Raw genomic sequence first — 27152 nt, 5'->3', positions numbered from 1 at the left:
ATCAGCTCTCTGAGCTTACCAAAATCTGCCTTCCTGAAATCCATTGTCTCTATTTTGCTGTTCTCCCTTCTACCCTTCCTTAGAATTGCAAACTCTATGATTTCATGATCACTTTCACCCAGGCTGCCTTCTACTTTCAAATTCTCAACGAGTTCCTCCCTATTTGTTAAAATCAAGTCTAGAACAGCTTCCCCCCAGTAGCTTTTTCAACCTTCTGAAATAAAAACCTTCTGTGCCCCGCTGTGTTATTTTCCCAACATATATCCGGATAGTTGAAGTCCCCCATCACCACCAAATCTTGGGCTTTGGATGATTTTGTTAGTTGCTTAAAAAAAGCCTCATCCACCTCTTCCACCTGGTTAGGTGGCCTGTAGTAGACTCCTAGCATGACATCTCCCTTGTTTTTTACCCCTTTTAGCCTAACCCAGAGACTCAACACTTCCGTCTCCTATGTCCATCTCTACCTCAGTCCAAGTGTGTACATTTTTAATATATAAGGCAACACCTCCTCCCTTTTTCCCCTGTCTATCCTTCCTGAGCAAGCTGTACCCATCCACACCAACATTCCAATCATGTGTATTATCCCACCAAGTTTCAGTGATGCCAACAATGTCATAGTTGTATTTATTTATTAGCACTTCCAGTTCTTCCTGCTTATTCCCCATACTTCTCGCATTTGTATATAGGCATCTAAGATACTGGTTTGATCTTTCCTCCCAGTTTTGTCCTGACCCTCCTTTCTCTCTGCCAATATAGCCCACACTCCCTCTCGTTTCCGACCCATCTCCCAGGTCTCCATGTTCCCCACTTACCTGTGGGCTTTGCTCACCTGTCCCCGTCGAACCTAGTTTAAAGCCCTCCTCACTAGGTTAGCCAGTCTGTGTCCAAATAGGGTCTTTCCCCTCCTCGAAAGGTGAACGCCATCTCTGCCTAGCAGTCCTTCCTCGAATAGCATCCCGTGGTCTAGGAAGCCAAAGCCCTCCTGGCGACACCATCTTCGCAGCCAGGCATTCACCTCCATGATGCATCTGTCTCTGCCCGGGCCTCTACCTTTGACAGGAAGAATCGAAGAGAATACCACCTGCGCTCCAAACTCCTTCACCCGTACTCCCAGAGCCCTGTAGTCACTCTTGATCTGCTCAGTGTCACACCGCGCAGTATCATTTGTGCCCACATGGATGAGTAGCATGGGGTAGTAGTCAGAGGGCTGGATAATCCTTGACAATGTCTCCGTAACGTCTCGGATATGGGCTCCCGGCAGGCAGCATACCTCCCAAGATGAAATGTCAGGGCGACAGATGGGCGCCTCCATCCCCCTCAGCAGAGAGTCTCCGACCACCACTACCCCTATGTTTCCTATTCGCAGTGGTGGCAGCAGACCTCCCAGCCTTAGGGGTACGAGGCTTCTCCTCCTTTACTGTAGGGGGTGATTCCTTCTTTCCTGTATCAAGAAGAGCATAATGGTTACCTATTACCATGGCAGGAGGGTTCGGAGCAGGGGTGGAGCACTGCCTGCTGCCAGAAGTAACCAGCTGCCAGTGTCCACCCTGAGCCATCTCCTCCTCCACCAGTGGTGTATCAGCAGTCCTGTGTACTGGGACAGCTACCTCAGCTGTCTCCACATGGACACTGTCGAGGAATTGCTCGTGGATTCGGATGCTCCTCAACCTAGCCACCTCCTCCTGTAGCTCTCCCACCTGCTGCCTGAGAGATTCCACCAGCAGGCACCTCTCACATTGGATGGTCCCCCCAGCCTGGATATCAGTAAGTGGAAATTTCAAGTTACAGTCTCTGCAAAACCACACCAGGATCTGGGTAGAAGCATCCATGCTCAGGCGCTCTGTTTGGCTACAGGCACAGGTGGAGGAGACAGAAGCAGTGCTGGCACAGGTGTTGCGGGTCTTCCTAACCATCGTAAGCCTCCCTCTGTCAAACTCCCGTCTGCAGCCCCCTGTCCACTGAAAGGGTTGTTTAAGCAAGAAGTTTTGAATGTAGTTGGCTTATAGGTTTTAAGGGGAATAAAGGGAAAACAGATAGAACCGGCAAGGGACCCTCCCCCCCTTCCCACTCCCCTTCCAAACTCCCTTGCGAAACTCCCTGTTAGCAGCCCCTGTTCGCAAAAAAAAATGCGTGTGTGTCTCAGGGTTAGGCACTCTCACACTGAGATAGGAGGGTGTGCGTGTGTTTCTCGGAGGTATGAACCCTCACTGTGGAAACCTCTGTGCTACAGTTGGAAGCATTCTTCCTAGCTAAACATAACAGTGTATCCGGGTGTAGCATGGTGGCATTTCAGGCCACCTGCCAGACTACAAACCTGCCCTGGGCAGCTAACCTGAGCTACTGTCCCCAGATACACTGCTTTTAGCACGCTTGTTCTAGCAGAGCTAGCACGTGTCTAACTACCCACCCTGGGAAGCACCCTCCCAGCCGCTGCGTAGATGTGTGGTGCTGGTATGGACCGTCGCCTTGGGATGCGAAAGTGTATGTTTGTTTCCCAGTGGTATGGAAGAGGGCTTGCGTGTGTGTATCCCTGTGGCACAGACCCTTGCAATGCCACACGAGGGTGTGTGTGAGTGTTCTGGTTGCTGACTCTCGCACTCAGACGGGGATTGCATGTGTTTATTGATAGTACAGACCCTTGAAATGAGATGCATTTGTTTCCCGGTCACTCTCTGACAAGCGAGGTGTGTCCCGGCAGTATGGATCCTCACACACAGAGATGAGACGTGTGACCTTCCCTGTGGTATGGACTATCGCGTTGGGACACAAGGACATGCATGTGTGTCTAAGTAGTATGGACCCTTGAAATGAGATGCAAGGGTGTGGATGTCTGTAATAGCGGTAGGGACATTCACAAGGGCGTGTATATGTGTTCCAGCAATGCGGACCTTCACGTTGAGACAGGAGGGCTTGTGTGTATGCATGCCAGGACTTTACTAACCATTGCAGTGAGACACGAGGGAGAGTATGTGTGTCCTGGCACTACCGCCCCTCGCACTGAGACATGAGGACATGTGTGTCATGTGTGTGGTAGGAACACACGTGTGGTGTGTACACTCACAGTCAGACACAAAGGCCGACTTGTGCATCCCGGCAGTGTGATCCCCTCACTGAGACACAAGGTGCCTGTGTGTTTCCTGTTAGTCCACTCTGAGCATTGAGACAGGAGGGCAACATGTGAATGTCCTGGCAGTACAGACCACTGCACTCCGATAGAAGGACATGTGTAGGTGCTCAGGTGGTACGGTCCTTTGCACTGAGATATGAGGGTGTGCCTGTGTGTCCCCGCTGAAAGAACCCTTTCAGTGATGCATGAGGGTATGCATGTGTGCCTTGGTTGGAGAGACCCACACAGTCAGATAGAAGGGTGCAGATTTATGTCTAAGTGCAGACCCTCGCATTGATTGTTTGTTCTGGATGTACTGACCCTGTCAGTGAGACACAGGGGTGTTCCTGTGTAACATGCTTGTATGGACCCTCTAAATTAGATGGAAGGCAGGCGTGTGCCTCCCAGCGGTACAGACCCTCACACTCAGGAGGCTGTACATGGGTGACCTGGTGGTATGAGCCCATTATGCATGGAGACAGGGGGCATGCCTGTGTATCTTTCACAGCGAGACATAAGAACGTGTTTTGTGTCTCCCCGGTGGTACATGTACTCACAGACAGGCACAAGGGCCCATGCATGTTTGTATCCTGGAACTACGGCCCACGCACTGAGACCTTAACACACGCACCTGAGGCGTGTATGTTTCCTGTTAGTCCCCTCCTACCACAGTTGTGACAGCATGCATGTGAGTGTCCCAGCAGCATGAGCCCCTACCCTCAGCCACAAGCGTGTGTGTGTTTGTGTTCTCGTGGTACAGATCCCGGGTATGCATGTGTGTCCTGGCAGTATGAACCATTGAACTCAGACACGATGTGCATTTGTGTCCTAGTTGCCCATATCATCGCATTGGTGCATGAGGACATACGTGTGCCGGCAGCAGAGACTCTCTCACTGAGATGCGAGGGTGTGCACATGTGTCCTGGTGGTACGGACCCCGGCACTAAGACACACGGATATGCATGTGTCTTCTGGCAGTGTGGATCTTCTCACTGACACGTGAGGATGTGTGCACACACCCTGGCTTTACGGACAGTCACAGTGAGACTCAAGGGAGTGCATGTGTCTCCTGGCAGTACGGCAGGACCCTCAGAATGAGATGTGAGGGTGTGTGTGTCGTTCCTGGTGACAGAGAATCTCACACTCAGACAGGAGGGTGCACATGTGTGTCCCTGTGATATGGATACTTGGATTGAGACATGAGGGCATGTGCGTGTATCCTGGCTGTATGGGCTGTTGTAGTGAGACACGAGGATGTGTGTGCGCCTCCTGGTGGTGGATATACTCACAGTCATACCATTGTGTTCCAGTGGTATGACCCTCTCACTGAGACAGGAGGTGTATGCCTGTTTCCTGTTGATCCAGTCAAGTGTATGCCCTTGTGTCTTAATGCTCTGAGTGTCCGTCAGTATGGACCCTTGTGCTGAGATACAAGGATGTGCGCATGTGTGCTGGTGGTGTGGTCTCTTGCAGTGAGATACGAGAGTGTCTGTGTGAGTTCTGCTGGTGGTATGAACCCTCACAGTGAAATACAAGGGCATGCGTGTGTCTCCGGGTGGTATGGACCCTCGCAGTCAGACTGGAGGGGATGGGCAGAAGTACAGACCCTCACAGTGAAATATGAGGGCATGCATGTGTCTCCTAGCAGTATGGAGCCTCGCACACAGACAGGAAGGTGTGTGTGACTAAGCACTATAGACCCCTGCAGTGAGACTGGAGAGCATGTGTGTGTATCCTGGCAGTATGTACCTTCATACTCAGACACAAGGGTGTGTGTTTGCGTTCCAGTGGAACGGACTCTCTCACCGATGCATGAAGATGTGTGTGTCCCGGCAGTATGGACCCTCCAAATGAGATGTGAAGGTTTATGTGTGTGTCCCGTTGGTATTGGCAGTACAGATTCTAGCAGTGATTCACGAGGCTGTGTAAAAAGCAACAGAGGGTCCTGTGGCACCTTTGAGACTAACAAAAGTACTGGGAGCATAAGCTTTCGTGGGTAAGAACCTCACTTCTTCAGATGCAAGTGATGCAAGTCTTGCATCTGAAGAAGTGAGGTTCTTACCCACGAAAGCTTATGCTCCCAGTACGTCTGTTAGTCTCAAAGGTGCCACAGGACCCTCTGTTGCTTTTTACAGATTCAGACTAACACGGCTACCCCTCTGATACTTGAGGCTGTGTAAGTGTGTGTTGCTGGTACAGACTATCACAGTGAGGGGGCGTATGTGTGTGTCCAGGCAAGATGGATCCTTGCAGTCAGATAACAAACCCTCGCAGTAAGACACAAGGGCAAATGTTTGTGTCAGAGCAGTACGGGCCCTCGCACTCATACATGAGGGGTACAAGTCCTGGTGGTACGGACTCTCACAGTGAAACACGAGGACATGTGTGTGCTTCCTGGCAGTACATATGCTCAAAATCAGACAGGAGGGCGTATATGTGTGTGTCCCAGCAGCATGGCCCCTTCCCAGAGACATGAGGCACATGTGTGTGTCTTTGTGTTACGGACCCTAGCTGTTAGACACAAGGACTTGTGTGTTGTTCCGGTGGTACAGACCCTTGCAGTGACACACAAGGGCATGCATGTGTGTCCTGGCGGTGTGGACCCTTGCGTGCAGACAAGAGGGTGTGCAGGTGTGTTGAAGTGGCACAGACCCTTACACTGAGATAAACTGACATGTGTGTGTGTCCCTGTATGGACCCTCGCAGTGAGATATGAGAGTGTGCCTGTGTGGCTTGGTGAGATGAACCATTGTAGTGAGACACAAGGACGTGTGTGTCCCAGTGACGTACCCTGGCATTTATACATAAGAGTGTACGCATGTACCTGTTGCTACAGACCTTTGCAGTGATACACTCAGGAGTCCGTACATAGTTGACCTGGTGGTATGAACCCATCATGCACAGAGACAGGAGGTATGCCTGTGTATCCTGGCTGTCCAGACTTTCACAGCGAGACATAAGAATGTATGTGTGTTTCCCAGTGGTATGTACACTCTCAGACAGACACAAGGGCCTGTGTGTGTGTGTCCTGGCAGTATGGTCCCTCCACCGAGACCTGTACACACATACCTGAGATGTGTATGTCTCCTGTTAATCCACCACTAACACAGTTGTCATGGCATGCATGTGAATGTCCTGGCAGCCACAAGCCTGTGTGTTTGTGTTCTGGTGGTATAGACCACAGCACTAAGACTTAAGGACATGCTTGTGTGTCCTGGTAGTGCGGATCTTCTCACTGACGTGAAGGTGTGTGCATGCACCCTGGCTGTATCATAGAATCATAGAATACCAGGGTTGGAAGGGACCTCAGGAGGTCATCTAGTCCAACCCCCTGCTCAGGGCAGGAATAATCCCCAGACAGATTTTTGCCCCAGATCCCTAAATGGCCCCCCTAAGGATTGAACTCACAACCCTGGGTTTAGAAGGCCAATACTCAAACCACTGAACTATCCCTCCCCCCCGTGTATGGACAGTCACAGTCAGACTCAAGGGAGTGCATGTGTCTCCTGGCAGTACGAACCCTCAAAATGAGATGTGAGGGTGTACGTGTCATTCCTGGTGATATGGACACTTGCACTGAGACGTGAGGGCATGTGTGTGTATCCTGGCTATATGGGCTATTGTAGTGATACATGAGGATGTGTGTGCGCCTCCTGGTGGGGTGTATACTCACAGTCAGACATAGAATCATAGGACTTGAAGGAACCGTGGGAGGTCATCTAGTCCAGTCCCCTGCACTCATGGCAGGACTAAGCATTACCTAGACCATTCCTGACAGGTGTTTGTCTAACCTGCTCTTAAAAATCTCCAATGATGAAGATTCCACAACCTCCTTCGGCAATTTATTCCAGTACTTAACCACCCTGACAGTTAGGAAGTTTTTTCTAATGTCCAACCTAAACCTCCCTTGCTGCAATTTAAGCCCATTGCTTCTTGTCCTAGCCTCAGAGATTAAGAAAAACAATTTTTCTCCCTCCTCCTTGTAACCTTTTATGTACTTGAAAACGGTTACCATGTCCCCTCTCAGTCTTTTCTTCTCCAGACTAAACAAACCCAATTTTTTTAATCTTCCCTTATAGGTCATGTTTTCTAGACCTTTAATCATTTTTGTTGCTCTTCTCATGACTTTTCCCCATTTGTTCACATCTTTCCTGAAATGTGGCGCCCAGAACTGGACACAATACTCCAGTTGAGGCCTAATCAGCGCGGAGTACAGAGGAAAAATTACTTCTCGTGTCTTGCTTACAACACTCCTGCTAATAGATCCCAGAATGATGTTTGCTTTTTTTGCAACAGCGTTACACTATTGACTCATATTTAGCTTGTGGTCCACTATGACCCCCAGATCCCTTTACGCAGTACTCCTTCCTAGGCAGTCATTTCCCATTTTGTATGTGTGCAATGATAGTTCCTTCCTAAATGGAGTACTTTGCATTTGTCCTTATTGAATTTCACCCTATTTACTTCAGACCATTTCTCCAATTTGTCCAGATCATTTTGAATTTTAATCCTATCCTCCAAAGCACTTGTAACCCCTCCCAGCTTGGTATCATCCACAAACTTGAGGGCCTACATTTGTGTCCCAGTGGTCTGACCCTCTCACTGAGACAGGAGGTGTGTGTGTGTGTGTGTTTCCTGTTGATCCACCCATGTGTATGCCCTTGTGTCTTAATGCTCGGAGTGTCCAATAAGTATGGACCCTCGCGCTGAGATACAAGGATGTGCATATGTGTGCTGGTGGTATGCTTGCTTGCAGTGAGATACGAGAGTGTCCGTGAGTCCTGGTGGTATGGACCCTCGCAATCAGACAGGAAAGTGTGTGTGTGTGTATGTGTCTAAGCAGTATAGACCCCCGCAGTGAGACTGGAGAGCGTGTGAGTGTATCCTGGAAGTATGTAACTTCATACTCAGACGCAAAGGTGTGCGCTTGCATCCCCAGGAGAATGGACTCTCACACTGATGCATGAGGATGTGTGTCCTGGCAGTATGGACCCTCCAAATGAGATGCGAGGGTGTCTGTGTGTATCCTACTGTATGGACTCTAGCAGTGATACCCGAGGGCGTGTAAGTGTGTCCTGCTGGTACGGATCATCAGAGAGAGAACCAAGGGGGGTTATGTGTGTGTGTTCAGGCAAGATGGATCCTTGCAGTCAGATAACAGCATGTGTGAATTGTTAGGCTATTTGGACCTTCACCTTGAGGCATGAGGGCGAGTGTGTGTGTTCTGGTTATAGGGACCCTCGATGCCAGACAGCAGAGTGAGTGTGTGTGTGTGTGTGTGTGTGTGTGTGTGAGAGAGAGAGAGAGAGAGAGAGAGAGAGTGTGTGTGTTCTGGCTAGAGACCTTTGCCATGAGACACGAGGGTTAGTGCATGTTCTAGCTATAAGGATCCTTGCCATGGGACAGAAGGGTAAGTGTGTGTGTGTGTGTTCTGGATATATGGACCCTCACTGACACACAGGAGAGCTAGTATATGTGTATGTTCTGACTATGGGGACCCCACCGTGTGATACTATGGCGAGTGTGTGTTCCAGCTATAGGACCCTCACTCTGACACTTGAGGGCGAGTGTGTGTGTACTCTGGATATATGGACCCTTCACATGAGACAGGATGGTAAGTGTGCATTCTAGGTATAGGGACCCTCACCACAAGAAACGAGGGTGACCGTGTGTGTGTTCCTCCTATAGGAATGCTTGCTGGCAGACACGAGTGTGTGTTCTGGTTATGGGGGCCTTTGCCATGAGATTTGAAGAATGTGTGTGTGTGCGCGCGCGCGTGCTGTAAAACAGGAGGGTGAGTGTGTGTTCTTTATATATGGACCCTTTGCGTGAAACATGAGGACAAGTACACGTGTGTTTTAGTCATAGGGACTCTTCCTGTGAGAGAAGAGGGTGAGTGTGTGCGATTTGGCTATAGGTGACTCTTGCCATGAGACATGATTGTTTGTGTGTGTGTGTATTCTGGATATATGAACCCTCACCGACACACATGAAATCAAGTGTGTGTATGTGTGCTGGCTATAGGGACCCTTGCCGTAACACATGAGGGTGCTGTAAAACACAAGGGCAAATATGTGTGTGTGTTCTTGTCACGGAGTCCCCAGGCGATGCTCTGGAACTGCTCCCCACAAAGCCAGTCAGGACTTTGGGGAGCCTCCTCTCCCTTGGAGCAGACAGTCTTCAGGGCAAGAAGCTCACACGGCTTCACCTCCTGGGTCTCTCCTGGGAGCATTCAGCATATGCCCCTCCCTGCGCTTCCCACAGGGAGTCCGCCCGGTGGGGTCCTGGGGAAGCCAAAGAGTTCTGCACCCCCCACTTCGCAGTCAGACGTGACTCTCAGCCAGCCAGTAAAACAGAGGTTTATTAGATGACAGGAACATGGTATAAAACAGAGCTTGTAGGTACAGCGGCGAACGGGACCCCTCGGCCGGGTCCATTATGGGGTTGAGAGAGCCAGACACCCACGTCTGCCCTCACTCCTAGTCCCCAGGTAGCTCCAACTCTGAAACCCCCTCCGGCCCCTCCTTCTCCCGGCTTTGTCTCTTTCCTGGGCCAGGAGGTCACCTGATCTCTTTGTTCACCTTTAGCTATTACCTTGCAGGGGGGGAAGGGGCCCTGGCCATTTGTTGCCAGGGAGATAGAGTGCCAGTGATTTATGTGCACTGGCCTTTCCCCACCACCTAGAGACTTAAGAAATACATAGGGGAAACTGAGGCACCCACACAGTATTCAGAGGAAACATTAAGAACAGTCCCACTTCATCACAGTTCTGTATATATGGACCCTTCACGTGAAACACAAGGGCAAGTACACATGTGCTGGCTATAGGGACTCTTGCTGTGAAACTCAAGGGTGGGTGAGTGAGTGTGTTCCAGCTATAGGACTTCTTGTCATGAGGCACAAGAGTGAGTGTGTGTGTGTGTGTGTGTGTGTGCCACGAGACATGAGGATGACTGAGTGTGTGTGTTCTGACTATACAGACTCTCACTGACACACATGAGGGTGAATGACTGTAGGGACCCTTGCTGCAAGATACTATGGCGAGTGTGTGCGTGTGTGTTCTGACTATAGGGACCCTTGCTGTGAGACATGAGGGCATGCGTGTATGTATTTTGGCTATAGGTACCCTCTCTGTGACAGAAGAAGGCACATGTGTGTTTAAGCCATAGAGATCTTTGCTGTGAGACAAGAGGGTGAGTGTGGGAGTGGTGTGGTCTGGCTATAGGGACCATTGCCATGATACACGAGAGAGTGTGTGTATGTGTATTCTGGCTATAGGGACCTTTGCCGTGAGACATGAGGACAAATGGGTGTGTATTTTGGCTATAGGGACCCTCGCCATGACAGAAGATGTGTGTTTAGGCCATAGGGATCCTTGCTGTGAGACACAAGGGTGAGTGTGTGATTGTTCTGGCTCTAGGGACCCTTGCTCTGAGACGTGTGTGTGTGTGTGTGTGTGTGTGTTCTGGATATATGGACTCTCGCTGAGAGACATGAGGGACTGTGTGTATGTTTTGGCTATAGGGACCCTCCCCATGGGACACAAAGGCGAGTGAGTGTTCTAGCTATAGGGCCCCTTGCCACAAGACATGAGGGTTAGTGTGTTTGTGTTCTGTTCTGGATATATAGACTCTCATCGACACACACAAGGGCTAGTGTATGTGTATGTTCTGACTATAGGGACCCTCGCCGTAAGATACTATGGTGAGTGTGTGTTCTGGCTATAAGGACCCTCACCACAATACACAAGGGCGTGCGTGTGTGTTCTGGCTATAGGGACTGTCGCCATGAGACATGAGGATGCATCCGAAGAAGTGGGCTGTAGTCCACGAAAGCTTATGCTCTAATAAATTTGTTAGTCTCTAAGGTGCCACAAGTACTCCTGTTCTTCTTTTTGCGGATACAGACTAACACGGCTGCTACTCTGAAACCTGTCATGAGGATGAGTGTGTTTGTGTTCTGGCTATAGGGATCTTTGCTGTGGGACACAAGGGCAGGTGTATGTGTGTGGTGTGTTCCTGATATTAGACCCTCACCGAGACACATGAGGGCAAGAGTATGTGTGTGTTATGACTATAGGGACCCTACCCTAGCCGCAAGATACTATGGCAAGTGTATGTGTGCGCGTGTGTGTATGTTCTGGCTATAGGGACCCTCGCCATGGGACATGAGGGTGTGTGTGTTCTGGCTGTAGGAACCCTCATTTTGAGACATAAGGGTGAGTGTGTGTGTTGTGTTTGTGTGTGTGTTCTGGCTCTAGGGACCTTTGACACAAGGGTGTTTGTGTGTGTTCTGGCTATAGGGATCCTCGTTGTGGGACATGAGGGTATGTGTGTGGCTGTTCTGGATATATGGATCCTCACCAGGAAACACAAGGGTCGGTGTGTGTATGTGTGTGTGTGTGTGTGTGCGCGTATTCTGGCTTTGGGAACCCTCGCTGTGAGATAAGAGGGCGAGTGTGTGTGTTTCCTGGTATCGAGGCCCTCGCAGTGAGACATGAGAGTGGGGGTGTTCTGGTATATGGACCCTCACCGACACACATGAGAGGGGATGTATATGTGTGTTCTGACTATAGGGACCCTCGCTGTGAGACATGAGTGCGAGTGTGTTTGTGTGTTCTGGCTGTATGGACCCTTGCTGTGAGAGAAGGCGGCGAGTGTGTGTGTGTTGTGGTTATAGGGATCCTCACCAGGGGACAGAAGGGCGAGAGTGTATGTGTCTTGGCTTTACATACTTGGGAGGAGGGTCCCAGCAGCCTACTTTCCCAGGACAATTTCAGGGCCCACCAGGATCACTGAAGCGGATCACTTCAAACCTTGATTTAGAAATTGAGGCGCTCAAAGAGACATCGCACAGCCTTATTGATATCCTGGCTGCAGCAACTCCATCCAAGGTGGCCCTGCCCATCAGTGAGGCAGTGATGGGGCCAGTCAAGGCCCTATGGCAAACTCCTTCTCTGGCCCCCACTTCAAAGAGGGCAGAGAAAAAGTAGTATTTGCCAGCAAGCAAGTTCGATTACCTGTACTGGTGGTGTCTGCAGCGAACAAAAGGGAGAGGCAAGGCCAGTCGAGTGCTACCCTGCAACAAAAAGATGCTAAGAAAACAGACCCTTAGGAAGAAAGATTTATTCCAGGGGTAGCCTCCAGCTGTGTCGCCAATCAGCAAGCTCTGCTGAGGAGATGTGATTTTATTCTATGGGACTCCCTAAATAAATTGAAAGATTCCCTGCTCGAAGAGTTGAGACAGGAGTTCGCTGTGCTATTAGAAGAGGGTAAGAACGCGGCCAGGACTCTCTCCAGGCAACTCTGGAGGCTGCTGACTTGGCAGCCTGGACAATGGCTTCCGTGGTCACCATGAGGCGCAGTTCCTGGTTCCAATCCTCTGGCCTTCCCCACAAGGTCCAAGCGTCCATCCAGGACCTCCCATTTGAAGGCTCCTCCCTATTCTTGGAGCAGACGGACATGAGACTTGATCGACTGAAGGACTCGAGGGCCACTCTACAACCCTTAGGCCTGTACGCGCCATCTGCCTCCAGAAAGCACTTCAGGCTCCAGCAGCCTCCTCGGTTCTCAGGGCCTACAAGACAGGAGCCCTACAAAAGCAAAGGCAGAGGTTATAAACAGTGCCAACCACGCCCGTCCACCTCAGCCTCCCAGTCGGGGGCTCAGAGATACTCCATTGAGCCCAAGCAGGCTTTCTGAAGGAGTGCCCAAGGGCGCTGTACCAGTCACCGTTTCAGATCTGCCCCCCTCCCCCTTCATTTTTGGACCATCTGTCGCTCTTCAGCCCAGCTTGGGCATAATAACATCAGATCAATAGATCCTGAGCACAGTGACAATCAGATATACACTTCAGTTTCTTTCCACCCCTCCCTCCCATCCCTGTCCCTCTTCAGGGACCCTTCTCATGAGTAGCTCCTTGTCTAGGAGGCACGATCCCTCCTACCTATGGGGGAAGTTCCTCAAGACTTGAGAGGGAAGGGGTTTTACTCCTGGTATTTCCTAATCCCAAAGGCCAAAGGGCAGCTCCAGCCCATCCTGGACCTGTCTCACCTCAACAGATATCTCAAGAAACTGAGGTTTTGCATGGTCTCCCTGACCTCCCATCATTCCCTCCCTAGACCCAGGAGACAGGTACACTGCCCTCGACTTAAAGGACACGTACTTTCACATTTCTATCATCTGTGGCCACGGAAGATTTCTCAGGTTTGTAGTGGGTCAACACCACTATCAATTTACTGCCCTTCCCTTCGGCCTATCAGCAGCCCTTTGGGCTTTCACAAAGTGTATTGCGGCTGTAGCAGCCTTCCTCAGGCGGTGAGGCATACAGGTCTACCTGTACCTCGACAGCTGGCTGATCAAAGGTCCGTCGCAGGCTCAGGTACAGAACAGCATCAGCACAGTCTGAGCCACCTTCGGGATGCTGGGTCTGCTGGCCAATGAGCAGAAGTCAACTCTTGTCCCGGTTCAGAGAATCGAATTTATTGGAGCAGAGCTCAACTTGACCCAAGCTAGGGCCTTTTTGCCGGAGGCCTGCTTCCAGACCATGGCAGACCTGATATCCAAGGTCATGGACCACCCAATCATGACAGCTCAGGTCTGCTTCAAGCTACTGGGTCACATGGTGGCTTGCAGTTACGTGGTTCAATATGCAAGGCTGAGCCAGACCCCTCCAGATGTGGCTAGCACCAATATACTCCCCGAGCAGACCCCACTTGGACTCAATACTTATAGTCCTTTGCCTAGTCCTCACCTCCTGGGCTGGTGGAAGGAGCCAAGCTCAGTAATGACGGGAATACTCTTTGTTACCACACAACCATTGGTATCTTTAATCTCAGATGCGTCAGACCTAGGGTGGGGAGCCCACCTCAGCAACCTCAGGACCAGGGCCTCTGGTCCCAGGAAGAACTCTCCCTGCACATAAGCATCAGGGAGCTCAGGACGGTACATCTGGCTTGCCATTATTCCTTCCCCAGGTCTCAGGCAATGTGGTTCAAGTCCTGACAGACAATACTGCAGGCATGTTTTATATCAACAAGCAAGGAGGGGCCTGATACTCTGCCCGGTATCAGAAGGCCATTGCTCTATGGAGATTTCTGTGCGAGACACTTCATTCATCTCAAGGTGTCTCATCTCCGTCCATATTGGTGGGTCACCTCAGCAGATCCTTTTCCTTTCACCACAAGTGGTCTCTTCATCCAGAGGTCATCAGTGTCATCTTCCAAAAGTTCCCCACGTGGCCCTATTCGCCACCAGGCAGAACAGAAAATGGCATCAGTTCTGGTCACTGCATGGGCACAGGATGGGCAGGGCCAGCTTTAGCATGTGCGGGGCCCCATGCCGGGATGCGAATTGTCTTGCACCGCACCGCCCCCACCCTGACTCCGCCCACTCCCTGCCCCATTGGATCCGTCCCCAAATCCCCGCCCTGGCCCCGCCCCCTCACTGCCCCATTGGATCCCTCCCCAAATTCCTGCCCTGGCCCCGCCTCTTCCCCAGCATGTCGCATTCCTCCTCACCCCTCCCTCCCAGGCTTGCGCTGATCAGCTATATGGTGGCGCAAGTGCTGGAGGGAGGGGGGAGAAGCAGGACACAGCTTTTTTTTTTCCGCTCCGCCGGCAGCCCTGGACGTTGCGGGGCCCTCTTAGGCGCAGGGCCCCATTCCGGGGAATCGGACGAATTGGCTTAAAGCCGGCCCTGAGTATGGGCTCCCTCTCTGACACCTTCCTGGTCTCGTGGGCAGGCCACCAACTGTACACCTTTACAATGATTGCCTTGGTTCACAAGGTTCTCCTAAAAATCAAATGGGACAAGGCAAGAGTTATCCTGATAGCACCGGCGTGGCCGTGCAACATTGGTTCGGTACACTTTTGGACCTCTTGGTGATAGCTCCACCCTGCCCAGACTTGATTTCCCAAGACCAGGGCCAGTTGCTTCACCTGAACCTCGCCTCCCTGCATCTAACTGCATGGATGCTCCATGACTGAACTGTGAAGAACAGGCCTGCTCGGAACAGGTTTGGCAGATCTTGGCTAGGTAATAGAAAGTCTTCCACCAGGGCTACCTACATGGCCAAGTGGAAACGTTTCACTTGTTGGGCCTCTGAATGGGATCTCTCTCCCTTCTGGTCTTCTCTTCGGTCTATCTTGGACTGTTTGCTCTACCTAAAGCAGCAGGGTCTGGCCCTCTTGTCTATTAGCCATCTCAGCCTTCCATCCCCCCAGTGAATGGCAGATCTGTGTTCTTCCATGGAATGACCGTCCAATTTCTCAAGGGGTTGGAAAGACTCTATCCTCAGATTCGCGAACCGACCCACCAAGGGACTTAAACCTGGTCCTGTCGAGGCTTATGGTGCCCCCCCTCAAGCTGTTAGCATCGTGCTCCCTGCTACTTCTCCCCTGGAAGGTCGCCTTCCTGGTGGCAATCACCTCAGCCAGAAGGGTCTCTGAGATCAGGGCCCTTACATCAGAGCCACCTTACACGGTGTTCTTCAAGGACAAAATCCAATTGCACCCCCGTCCGGCCTTCCTGCCAAAGATGATGTCACAATTCCATACCAACTAGGTAATTTTTCTACTGTCTTCTTCCCAAAACCTCACAAGACCTCTGAGGAATGTCGACTTCATACGTTGGATGTTAGGTGGACTCTCACCTTTTATATTGAGAAGACTGAACCCTTCCACAAGTCCACGCAACTCTTTGTAGCAATAGCAGAAAGAATGGAAGGGCTGCCTGTGTCAACCCAGAGAATCTCGTCCTGTTTAACTGCCTGTATTTGGGCTTGCTACGAACAGGCCAACATCCTGCCACCAGCCATTGCGACTGCTCATTCCACAAGTGCCCCAGCTTCGTCAGCAGCATTCCTCGCGCAGGTCCTAATCCAGGACATATGCAGAGCCGCGACCTGGTCATCGGTCCATACCTTTGCGTCCCACTAGGCCATCACCCAATAGACCCGTGACGATGTCCGTTTCGGGAGAGCAGTGTTGCACTCAGCATGTCCATGAACTCTGAGACCACCTCATGAGGTACTGCTTGTGAGTCACCTAGCATGGAATGGATGTGAGCAAGCACTCGAAGAAGGAAAAATGGTTACTAATCTTTCGTAACTGTTGTTCTTCGAGATGTGCTGCTCATGTCCATTCTATGACCCGCCCTCCTACCCCTCTGTCCGAGTTACCGGCAGGAAGGAACTGAGAGGCTGTGTGGAGCCAGCAGCACCCCTTATACCAGTGCATATGCGCACGGCTCCAAAGGGCGCTAGAGCCAGCCCAACAGATACCACTAAGGGAAAATTTCCGGCCACAGTGCACACAGCGTGTACACACCTAGCATGCAATGGACATGAGCAACACATCTTGGAGAACAACAGTTATGAAAGGTTAGTAACCATTTTTTCTTCCATGGACCCAGCTACCCCCGAGACACCTACATACCTCAAACCTTCAATATGCAGGCTAACTCACCACTAGGATAACACCCCCTTATGAAGAGCTTGGGGTGGTGGCAGGGTGGCTAATGGCAATGAGGATATGGAGGTAGAAATTACCACATCTGAGGTGGAAGTCAGACTCAAACAGCTTAATGGGACTAAATCTGGAGGGTGGGGAGATAATCTCCATCCAAGAGTATTAAAGGAACATGAAATTCGGGGTTCATACCCTATGGCTGGACAATTGCTAATATAGTTCCTATTTTTAAGAAAGGGAAAAAAAGTGATCCAGGAAACTACAGGCCTGTTAGTTTGACCTCAATTGTGTGCAAGGTCTTGGAACAAATTTTGAAAGAGAAAGTAGTTAAGGACATAGAAATGAATGGTAATTGGGATAAAATACAACATGGTTTTACAAAAGGTAGAGCATGCCAGACCATGAGAAGTTGTATTGAGAAGATAACTGATTTTTTAGACAAAGGAAATGCAGATCTAATCTACCTGGATTTCAGTAAGGCATTTGATACAGTTCCACACAGGAAAGTATTAGTTAAATTGGAGAAGATGGGGATTAATGTGAAAATTGAAAGGTGTATAAGGAACTGGTTAAAGGGTCATGCTGAAAGGTGAACTGTCAGGCTGGAGGGAGGTTACTTGTGGAGTTCCTCAGGGATCGGTCCTGGGACCAATCTTATTTAACAGTTTTATTACTGATCTTGGCACAAAAAGTGGGAGTGTGCTAATAAAATTTGTGGATGACACAAAGCTGGGAAGTATTGCCAATTTGGAGAAGGATCGTGATATCCTACAGGAAGATCTGGATGACCTGGTAAACTGGAGTGAAATTTAATAGTGCAAAGTGCAAGGTCATGCATTTAGGGATTAACAACAAGAATTTTTTGCTATAAGTTGGGGACGTATCAGTTGGAAGTGACAGAGGAGGAGAAAGACCTGGGTGTACTGGTTGATTACAGGATGACTATTAGCTATCAATGTGATGGGGCTGTGCAACAGGCTAGTGCAGTCCTAGGATGCATCAGGCGAGGTATTTCCAGTAGAGACAGGGAAGTGTTCTACAAGGCTCTGGTGAGACCTCATCTGAAATACAGTGTGCAGTTCTGATCTTGCATATTTAAGAAAGATGGATTCAGACTGGCACAGGTACAGAGAAGGGCTACTAGGATGATCGGAGGAAAGGAAAACCTACCTTTTGAGAGGAGACTCAAAGAACTTGGCTTGTTTAGCCTAAGCAAGAGAAGGCTGAGGGGAGATATGATTGCTCTCTATAAATACATCAGAGGGATAAATACCAGGGAGGGAGAGGAGTTATTTAAGTTAAGCACCAATGTGAACACAAGAACATACGGCTATAAACTGTCCATCAACAAGTTTAGGCTCAAAATTAGTTGAAGGTTTCTAGCCATCAGAAGAGGGAAGTTCTGGAACAGCCTTCCAAGGGGGGCAGTGGGGGCAAAAAACCTAACTGGTTTCAAGACTGAACTTATGGAGGAGATGGTATGACAGGACTGCCTACAATGGCCCATCGGCGACTGCCAGTAGCAAATATCCCCAATGGCCAGAGGAGGGATGCTAGATGGGGAGGGCTCTGAGTTACTTCAGAGAATTCGTTTCCATGTATCTGCTTGGAGGGTCTTGCCCACATGCTCAGGGTCTAACTGATCGCCATATTTGGGTCGGGAATGAATTTTCCCCTGGGGTCAGATTGGCAGAGATCCTGGGGGGGGGAGGGGGAGGATCAGGGCGGGTGCAAACCATTAGGCGACCTAGGCGGTATTTCGGCGGCGGGACCTTCCGTCGCCTCTGTGGGGGGGCGGCATTTTGGGGTGGGACCTTCCACTGCCTAGGGCGGCAGAAAAGCTGGCAGTGCTCCTGGCGTTTCGCTTTCCTCTGCAGCACGGGGCACAGTCACTTGAAGGTATAAACTAGTGTCAGTGGTGGATTCTGTGTAATGTGAAGTCTTTCAACCATGAGGACGTCCGTAACTCAGCCAGAGGTTATGGGTCTGTTACAGGAGTGGGTGGGAGAGGTTCTAAGACCTGCAATGTCCATGAGGCCAGACTAGATGATCAAGATGGTCTATGAGTCTGAGAAAGAGACACCCCTACACCCATCCCCTCTTCTCAGGATAATGCCCCCTGCCAGGCACAAACACCCTCTGCCTATCTCCCCGACATCTCCCTCTCCCCCAAAAAGCCATTCAGAGACTGCCCCAATGGCTATATCCCGCCCCATCCACAGACGTGTCCCACAGCCATCTCTCTCCCCCCTGCCAGATAACCCCTTCCTACATCCAGAGAAACCCCCATGGCTATCTTCCCCTCCCTCCCCCTTCTATAATACCCCCCCAACCAGAGAAACCCTCTATGGCCATCTGCCCTCCCCCGCCCAGATAACACCCTCCTCCCATCCAGAGACACCCCCCATGGCCACCCTCCTTCACCCAGGCACACCCCCACGTCCATCTTTCCCTGTCTCTCTGATGACTCCACCTTCCAGGGACACCCCCCAACCCCACCCCCCCCCGTGGCCATCTCTCCCCTCCCAGGTATCCCCACCCTCACAGCCAGACACACTCCCTGTCATGGATCTACAAGCTGTGCCTCTGGCTTTGGAATAGTTTCTTGGAGGAAGTGCCAGACCCCAGGGCTCTCACTCTTCCTCCAGGGCAGGCCACCCGGCCTCCCTGTCTGCTGAGACTGACCCTCTGGGGTCCAGCCCTCCTGCTTCCCCCCTGAGCTCTGCCCAGCGAGTCCAGCTGAGACAGGCTCCTGGCAGGGCCTTGGCCACCCCTCAGGACTGATGCCCCTCAGCCGGCATTTCCAGTGACCCTCGAGCAGCATCCCCAGGGCAGCCGGTTTATTAGTCACCTGGCACCAGCAGAGGCAGCCTGTGGCTTAGCACAGAGAGCTGAAGGTTAAAACACAGTCCATTCTGCTCAGCCCAGAGCCCGGCCCCGGGGTCAGGCTCTGTCTGTCTGTCTGCCCGCCTCCATCTGTTCCCAGGGGGGAGCTGCCAGCTTCCTCCAGCAGCCAGCGCTTCTCCCCCAGCTCCCCCTCCCAGTCCTTTGTTCTTCAGCTGGGGTCTCGGTTCAGCTTCCCTGCTGGGAGTGTGGATCCCTGAGTCACTGGGGCTGGCCTGGTCTCTCTGGCCCCTTGTTCTGGGTTGGCTACAGCTGGTTCCTGGAGGGCTCTACTCATTCCACCCAGACAGGGAGGTGACACTCGCCCCTGTGTCTCTTAGTCTGCCCTGAGACAAACTTAATCCCACTGGGTAACAATGCAACATATAAGGGAAACTGAGGCACAAATGGGGTCATAAAATATTACACAAAATTCTCACTTTGTCACAACCCCCCATTGCCATCTCCCACTCCTGGATAGCCCATTATCCCCCATCCAGAGACACCCCCACAGCCATCTCCCTCCCCAGATAACTACTTCCCACCATCATAAGAACGGCCATGCTGGGTTAGACCAATGGTCCGTCTAGCCCAGTATCCTTTCTTCTGACAGTGGCTGGTGCCCGATGTTACAGAGGGAATGAACAGAACAGGGCAATTACAGAGTGATCCATCCCCTGTCGTCCAGTCCCAGCTTCAGGCAGTTGGAGGCTTGGGGACACCCCAAGCATGGAGTTGCATCCCTGCCCATCCTGGTTAATAGTAATTGATGGACCTCTCCTCCATGAACTTACTGAATTCTTTTTTGAACCCTGTTCAAGTTTTGGCCTTCGCAGCATCCCCAGGCACAGACTGACTGTGTGTTGTGTGAAGTAGTACTGCCTTGTGTTTGTTTTAAACCTGCTGCCCCCAGATTCCTGTGCTAGGTAGGGGTAGGGTTATGAAAGGGATAAATAACTTTCTCCACACCAATCTCTTTACTCTCTCCTCATGCAGAAGCTGTTTCATCTCCCAAATCATTTTTGTTGCCCTTCTCTCTACTTTTCCCAGTTCTAATATCTCTTTTTTGAAATGGGGTAACCAGAAATGCACACAGTATTCAAGGTGAGGGTATACCAATCCAGAGATAACCCCACAGCCATCTCCCTCACCCCCGGGATAATGCCTTACCCCCATTCAGAGACAGCCCCCATGACCATCTGCCCCCGATAATCCCCATCCAGTGATATCCCCATTGCTATCTCCCCCATCAAATAGCCCCCTACTCCTCGTCCAGAGACACCCCCCATGGGATAGCCCCCTACCTCCCATCCACAAGAGACAACCCCCATGACCATCTTCCCCCTGATAATCCCCATCCAAAGATAGCTCCCATGGGATAGCCCCTTACCCCCCCGCCCATCCAGATACGCACCCCACAACCATCTCTGACCTGGACATCCCCCATCCAGAGACACCCTCCCAATGCCATCTCCCCCCCACATAGCTCCCTACCTCCATCTAGAGCACCTCCCTATGGCTATCTCACCCCCCTGAAAACCTCCCCACCCCCACCCAGAGACAACCCCTATTGCCATCTTCCCCCTCCCCAGATAGCTCTCTATCCCTGCATCCACAGAACACCCCCACCGCTGTCTTCCCTCATAAAGAGACCCCCCCAGCCACCTCCCCCCATAACACCCTCCACCTCCTCCAGAGACAATCCCCAAGCGCCTGGTGTGCCGCCTTGTGCTCACACCCAGGTCTGTGGGACCTGGGCCCCAGTGCCTTGAATGTTCCTGTCATCTGGTCCAGGGACCCTGTCTGGGAAGTGGGAGTGGGTGTGGGGCCACCGGGCGTTGCTGGGGGCGTCAGGCTGGGTGTTATTGGGGTTGGGGTAGGGGCACACATCAGGTGTTAGAAGAGGAAGACGGTGGAGCGCTGTCAACAGAGAGATGGTGGAACCTCTGGGCGTTACTGCAGGTAACAAGGACCCACATTAGGGGTTACGTGGGGGCGTGTCGCGTGCCGGGGTATGATTGGGGGAGGGTTAGCAGTAGGGGGCTGAGTAGGATCCAAGCAATGGGCCCCTCCCCCAACTCCCCCATGATGAGGCATCCTAAGAACTACCAAGGACATGAGGGCATGTGTATGTGTCTCAGTGGTACCGGCCCCTGCAGTGACACACAAAGACGGTGTGTCCTGGCTGCACAAATTCTCACTTTGGTGTGTCGCCTGGTGGGTGGGACGTAAGCTCCCAGTCAGGCATGAAAGTGTGTATGTGTCCTGGCACTACAGTCCCTAGCGCACAGACAGGAGGGCGTGCGTGCAAAGCGTAAGTGGTATAGACCCTTGCCCTGAGATACATCTGCAGGTGTATCCTGGCTGTATGGACTTGAGAGTGTATGTGTGTGACCTAGTGGTACAGACTGGTGCAGTGAGACATGAGGATGTGCACGTGTGTCCCAGCAAAAGTACCCTCACACTCATACACAAGGCTTTACATGTGTCTCGGCAGTAGGGGCCCTCATTCTGGTACACAAGTTCATGTGTCTGTGATCTGATGATATGGACCCTTGTTGTTAGATATGAGGGTGTGTGTGTCCCCCAGTGGTCCTGACCCACGCACGCACACCCAAAGGCCTGTGTGTCGTGGAGGTGAGACACGAGGGCATGCCTCTCTGTTCCAGCAGTACAGTCATAAGAGCAGGTGTGTGTGTATCGCAGTGGTACGCACCCTCGTGCTCCTACATGAGGGCCTGCGTGTGTCAACAATATGGACCCTCCCATTCAGATGGGGGCTTGCCGGTGCGTCCTGGTGGCACAGACTCTGACTCTAATATACAGGAGAGGGGGTTCATTCTGGCTGTACAGACCCTGAGTCAGACATGAGGGCATGTGTGTCCTGGTACTGACAATACAGACACTCAAATTCAGAAGTGATGGCGTCCGTGTGTGTCTCAGCAGTACGGGGGAGGGGGGTAGAGTGGATTAGAGCAGTGGTTCTCGAACTTTTGTACTGGTGACCCCTTTCACATAGCAAGCCTCTGAGTGCGATCCTCCTTATAAATTGAAAACACTTCTAAATATATTTAACACCATTATAAATGCTGGAGACAAAGCAGGGTTTGGGGTGGAGGCTGACAGCTTGTGACTCCCCATGTAATAACCTCGCGACCCCTTGAGGGGGTTTGACCCCCAGTCTGAGAACCCCTGGGTTAGAGGCTGCAGTGGGAGCCTGGATCCAGGACTCCTGGGTTTTATCCTGGCTCTAGGAACCTACTTATGGATAAAACAATAGTCTTTTTTGAAGCCTAGTAACCAGCCTGGGCAGGGAGAGGGATTGGCTGGTGGATGGGCTAGGCCCAGCCACAGCTCATTAGTCACACAACATGGTTGGGGCCTTTTGGGACCTGGCTCTAGGAGTCCTGCATAGTGGGGAAGGGCTCTCCTGGGGCAGGTGCTTCCTGTTCAGGGGTTGTGGGGTCAACAGAGAGGTTCTCCCCCCCCCCCCCCCATGCTGTCTGGGGCACTACAGCAGGACAGCACATTCCTCTTGGGATGCCCCATCACAGGGAAAGTGGCCCATTGCTTGGATCCTGCTCAGCCCCCTACCACTAACCCTCCCCCGATCATACATGTGGTGCGTGACATCTCCCCATCACACCCAGTGTGAGCTCATGTTGCCCCTAGTAGTGCCCAAGGGTTCCCCCCATCCCTCTTTCAACAGGGCCACACCATCTCCCTGTACTAATACCTGATGTGTGCCCCTACCTCAACCCCTGATAACACCCAGCCTGACACCCCCAGCAACGCCCAATGGCTCCACACCCTCCCTCGCATACTTCCCAGACAGGGTCCCTGGAGCAGGGTGATGAGGGCATTCTGGGCTCTTGGTCCCAGGTCCACAGGCCCTCATGCGTCAACACACTTGGGGTGGGAGGACTCTATCGTGGACACGGTTATCCAGGGAGGGGGAGCTGGCTGGGGGGTGTCTCTGGCTGGGAGGAAGTGGGTGTAGGGACGTCTGGCTGTAGGGGCAGGGCGGTACTCCGGGGACGGGGAGAGATGGCCACAAGGTATGTGTGTCTGGCCGGGGGGAATGGAGTAATCCCAGGGGGATGGTGTGTGGGGAGTGTCTGTGGCTGGGGCATGGTGTAATCCCGTGGGGAATGGGATCTCTGGCCAGGAGGATAGTGTGTGGGGAGTATCTGTGGCTGGGGCATGGTGTAATCCCGTAGGGAATGGGATCTCTGGCCAGGAGGATGGTGTGTGGGGAGTGTCTGTGGCTGGGGCATGGTGTAATCCCGTGAGGAATGGGATCTCTGGCCAGGGGGTTGGTATGGGAGGTGTGTCTCTGGCTGGATCATGGCGTAATCCTCGGGGGAATGGGATCTCTGGCCAGGGGGATGGTATGGGGGTGTGTGTCTCTGGCTGGGGCATGGTGTATTAGGCAGCAGGTTTAAAACAAACACAAGGCAGTACTACTACACACCACGCACAGTCAGCCTGTGGAACTCGGTGCCAGGAGACGTTGTAAAGGCCAAAACTATAACAGGGTTATAAAAAGGATTTGATATGCTCATGGAGGATAGGTCCATCAGTGGCTATTAGCCAAGATGGTCTGGGGTGCAGCCTCATGCTCAGGTTGTCCCTAAGCCTCTGATGGCTAGAACCTGGAGCTGGACAACAGGAGATGGATCATTTGATGATTTCCCTATTCTCTTCATTCCCTCTGAAGCACCTGGCATTAGCCACTGTCGGCAGACAGGACACCGGGCTAGATGGACCATTGGTCTGACCCAGTATGGCCATTCTTAGGAACAGGGCCGGCTTTAGGCCAATTCCACCAATTTCCCCGAATCGGGCCCCGCGCTTAAGAGGGCCCCGCGCCCAGTGGCAGGGTCGCCCAGAGTGGGGGGCAAGTGGCAGAGAATCCCTTCCCTGGCTAGAGGCACCTTTTTAATTTTTACTCACCCGGCGGCGCTCCAGGTTTTTGGCAGCAGGTCCTTCACTCGCGGCACTTTGGCGGCGGGTCCTTCAGTGCCGCCGAAGACCCGGAGCGAGTGAAGGACCCGCTGCCAAAGACTAGGAGCGCGGCCCGGTGAGTACAAGCCCCACGTGTTTTTTTTTAACGTGGTTTTTTTTTTTTTTTTTTAGTCATCTCTGTTGGGGCCCTGTCGAAACTGTTCGAATTGGGCCCCGCACTTCCTAAAGCCGGCCCTGCTTAGGAATGGTATGTGGGGCTGTGTCTGGCCAGGGAGATGAAATAACCCCAGCGGGATGCTGTAGGGAGGTCTCTGGTGAAGGGATGGTGTAATCCCAGGCAGATATTGTAGGGGAGATTCTGGCGGGGCGGGGGAGGATGGTGTAATCCTAGGGGGATGCTGTAGAGGGATCTCTGGGTGGGGGGCGGGGGGATGGTGTAATACCAGGCGGATGTTGTAGGAAGGGTTTCTTGCCGTGGGGGGGAGGAGTATGGTGTAATCCCAGGAGGATGCTGTAGGGGGGTCTTGGGGGCGGGATGGTGTAATCCCAGGCAGATATTGTAGGGGAGATTCTGGCGGAGCGGAGGAGGATGGTGTAATCCTAGGGGGATGCTGTAGGGGGATCTATGGGTGGGGGGGATGGTGTAATTCCAGGCAGATGTTGTAGGGGGTTTTCTGGGTGGAGGGGGATGGTGTAATCCCAGGAGGATGCTGTAGGGGAGTTTCGGGGTGGGGATAGTATAATCCCAGGCAGATATTGTAGGGGAGATTCTGGCGGGGCGGGGGAGGATGGTGTAATCCTAGGGGGGTGCTGTAGGGGGATCTCTGGGTGTGGGGGGAGGATGGTGTATTCCTAGGCGGATGTTGTAGGAAGGGTTTCTCGCTGTGGGGGGGGGGGGGAGGAGGATGGTGTAATCCTAGGGGGATGCTGTAGGGGGATCTCTGGTTGGGGGGGATGGTGTAATTCCAGGCAGATGTTGTAGGGGGTTTTCTGGGTGGAGGGGGATGGTGTAATCCCAGGAGGATGCTGTAGGGGAGTTTCGGGGGAGGGGGGGAATAGTATAATCCCAGACAGATATTGTAGGGGGGTTTCTGGCTGGGGGTAGGGAGGGTGGTGTAATCTCAGAGGGATGGTGTAGGGGGAGTCTGGGTGGGGGGGATGGTGTAATCCCAGGTGAATGCTGTAGGGGGGTTTCTGGCTGGGGGTGGGGGGATGATGTAATCTCAGAGGGATGGTGTAGGGGGAGTCTCTGGCTGGGGGATTGAGCAATCCCAGGCGGAGGATGGGTGTCTGGCTGAGGGATGGGAGAGTTTGGGGGGTAGTTAGCCTGTATCCTGAACGTTTGAGGTATGTAGGAGTCTGTGGGGAGGCTGGGTCCATGGTGTGAATAGTTTTGGAGAAGGAGAGTTCCCCCAGCATTTCCCGATGTGTGTTCTGTGCTGGGGGGCTGTATCCCACAGGGCTGCAACTCACCCAAGCGAGGAGACATCTCCCTGCCCCACTTCCCCCATCTTCTCTCCCTCACTGCCCTCGGATGGGGGGGAGGGAGGGGCAATGAGAGCACCACACCTGTTTCTTTTTGTATCTGTCTCTCCTCTTCCCTCTTCCTGGGTCTCTAACTCCCCTTCTCCCTGCCCCCCACACCTGCTTCCCCACTCTGTGGATGGGATGGGCCCTGGCACAGACCCCAGCCTCTCCCAGTCAGTCCTAAGGCCGGATCTCCTTTCACACTGGTTCTGAATTGGGATAACCCAATGCGGTTACTTCTGAATTACACCGGGCAATCTGTCATATTGACTAGGAGGTTAGAGCAGGGGGCTGGGTGTCGGGACTCCTGGGTTCCATCCCCAGATCTGAGAGGGGACTAGGGTCCAGTGGGCTGGCGCAGAGAGCCAGGGGCTGGGAGGCAGGATTCCTGGGTTCTTCAGTTGTTGCACTTGGTTGCTCTGGGCCAGTCCCTTCCTCTCTCTACCTCCCCCTTTGGGCCCTGCTGCCAATGGAGTGAGTTGGGCAGGTTTCAGCAGATGAGTGGGGGTGAGGGGAGTCTCCTTGCTCCCCATGAGGGAGCTGCCGGGGATCCCAGGAGGGTGAGGAGCCCCCCAGGTCACATTCAAGGGCAGGCAGCGCATCCCCATTCTTCAGGACTGTGGGGACAGTCCGACCGCTCGGAGCTACTCAGGTCAGCTCCACCCCCCCCCCCGATTTCCTCCCCCTACTGCTCTCTCCTTGCTGCACGCGCCTCTGCCATTTGCTCCTTCCTGCCCCAGGGCACCCGCCTGCCCACACATCCACAGGCATCTCTGACTTTGGCCTCCCTCTTCTTTCTGATTCATTCATTCTTTCATTCCTTCGTTTTCTTAGATTCACTCTCACATTCCTTTGTTCTTCGATGCACTCATTCGTTTACTCCTTTCTTCCTCCTTTCCACTGTATCCATTCGGTTTTTGGCTTAGTTCTTTCTTCCTTATTTCTTCATTCATTCTGCCTTTCTTTCCAGTCCTTGATTGATTCGTTCATTCTCTCATTCTTTCACATTCTTTCTATCTTTCTTTTTTTCTGATTCTTCCTTTCCTCCACCTCATTCGTTCCTGCTCGAGCCCTCTATCTCCCTCGTCTCCCTGACCCCCCTCACACACCCTCTGTCACCTTCATCTCCTTGTACCCCTTGCTCGCGCTCTCTGTCTCACCTCCCTGAGCCCCCCCTCACGCCCGTTGTCTCCTTCATCT

General features: G+C 52.3%; 1 protein-coding gene and 1 long non-coding RNA gene across 36 annotated transcripts in view; one reads left to right on the top strand and one right to left on the bottom strand.

Moving 5' to 3' along the window:
- Nucleotides 1–27152, top strand: part of NRXN2 (neurexin 2) — a 316444-nt gene that overhangs the window by 77593 nt on the left and 211699 nt on the right. The window lies entirely within an intron of this gene.
- Nucleotides 12216–27152, bottom strand: part of LOC135972853 (uncharacterized) — a 72107-nt gene continuing 57170 nt past the window's right edge. The window contains exon 2 of the long non-coding RNA XR_010589413.1: nucleotides 12216–12698. This is a non-coding gene — a long non-coding RNA (uncharacterized LOC135972853). The remainder of the gene's footprint in view (nucleotides 12699–27152) is intronic.

This window comes from Chrysemys picta, chromosome 7 (assembly GCF_011386835.1).
Source record: "Chrysemys picta bellii isolate R12L10 chromosome 7, ASM1138683v2, whole genome shotgun sequence".
Classification (NCBI taxonomy): domain Eukaryota; kingdom Metazoa; phylum Chordata; order Testudines; family Emydidae; genus Chrysemys; species Chrysemys picta.
Note: the sequence above shows the minus strand (reverse complement) of the source record. Positions and strands in the feature narration are given on the sequence as shown.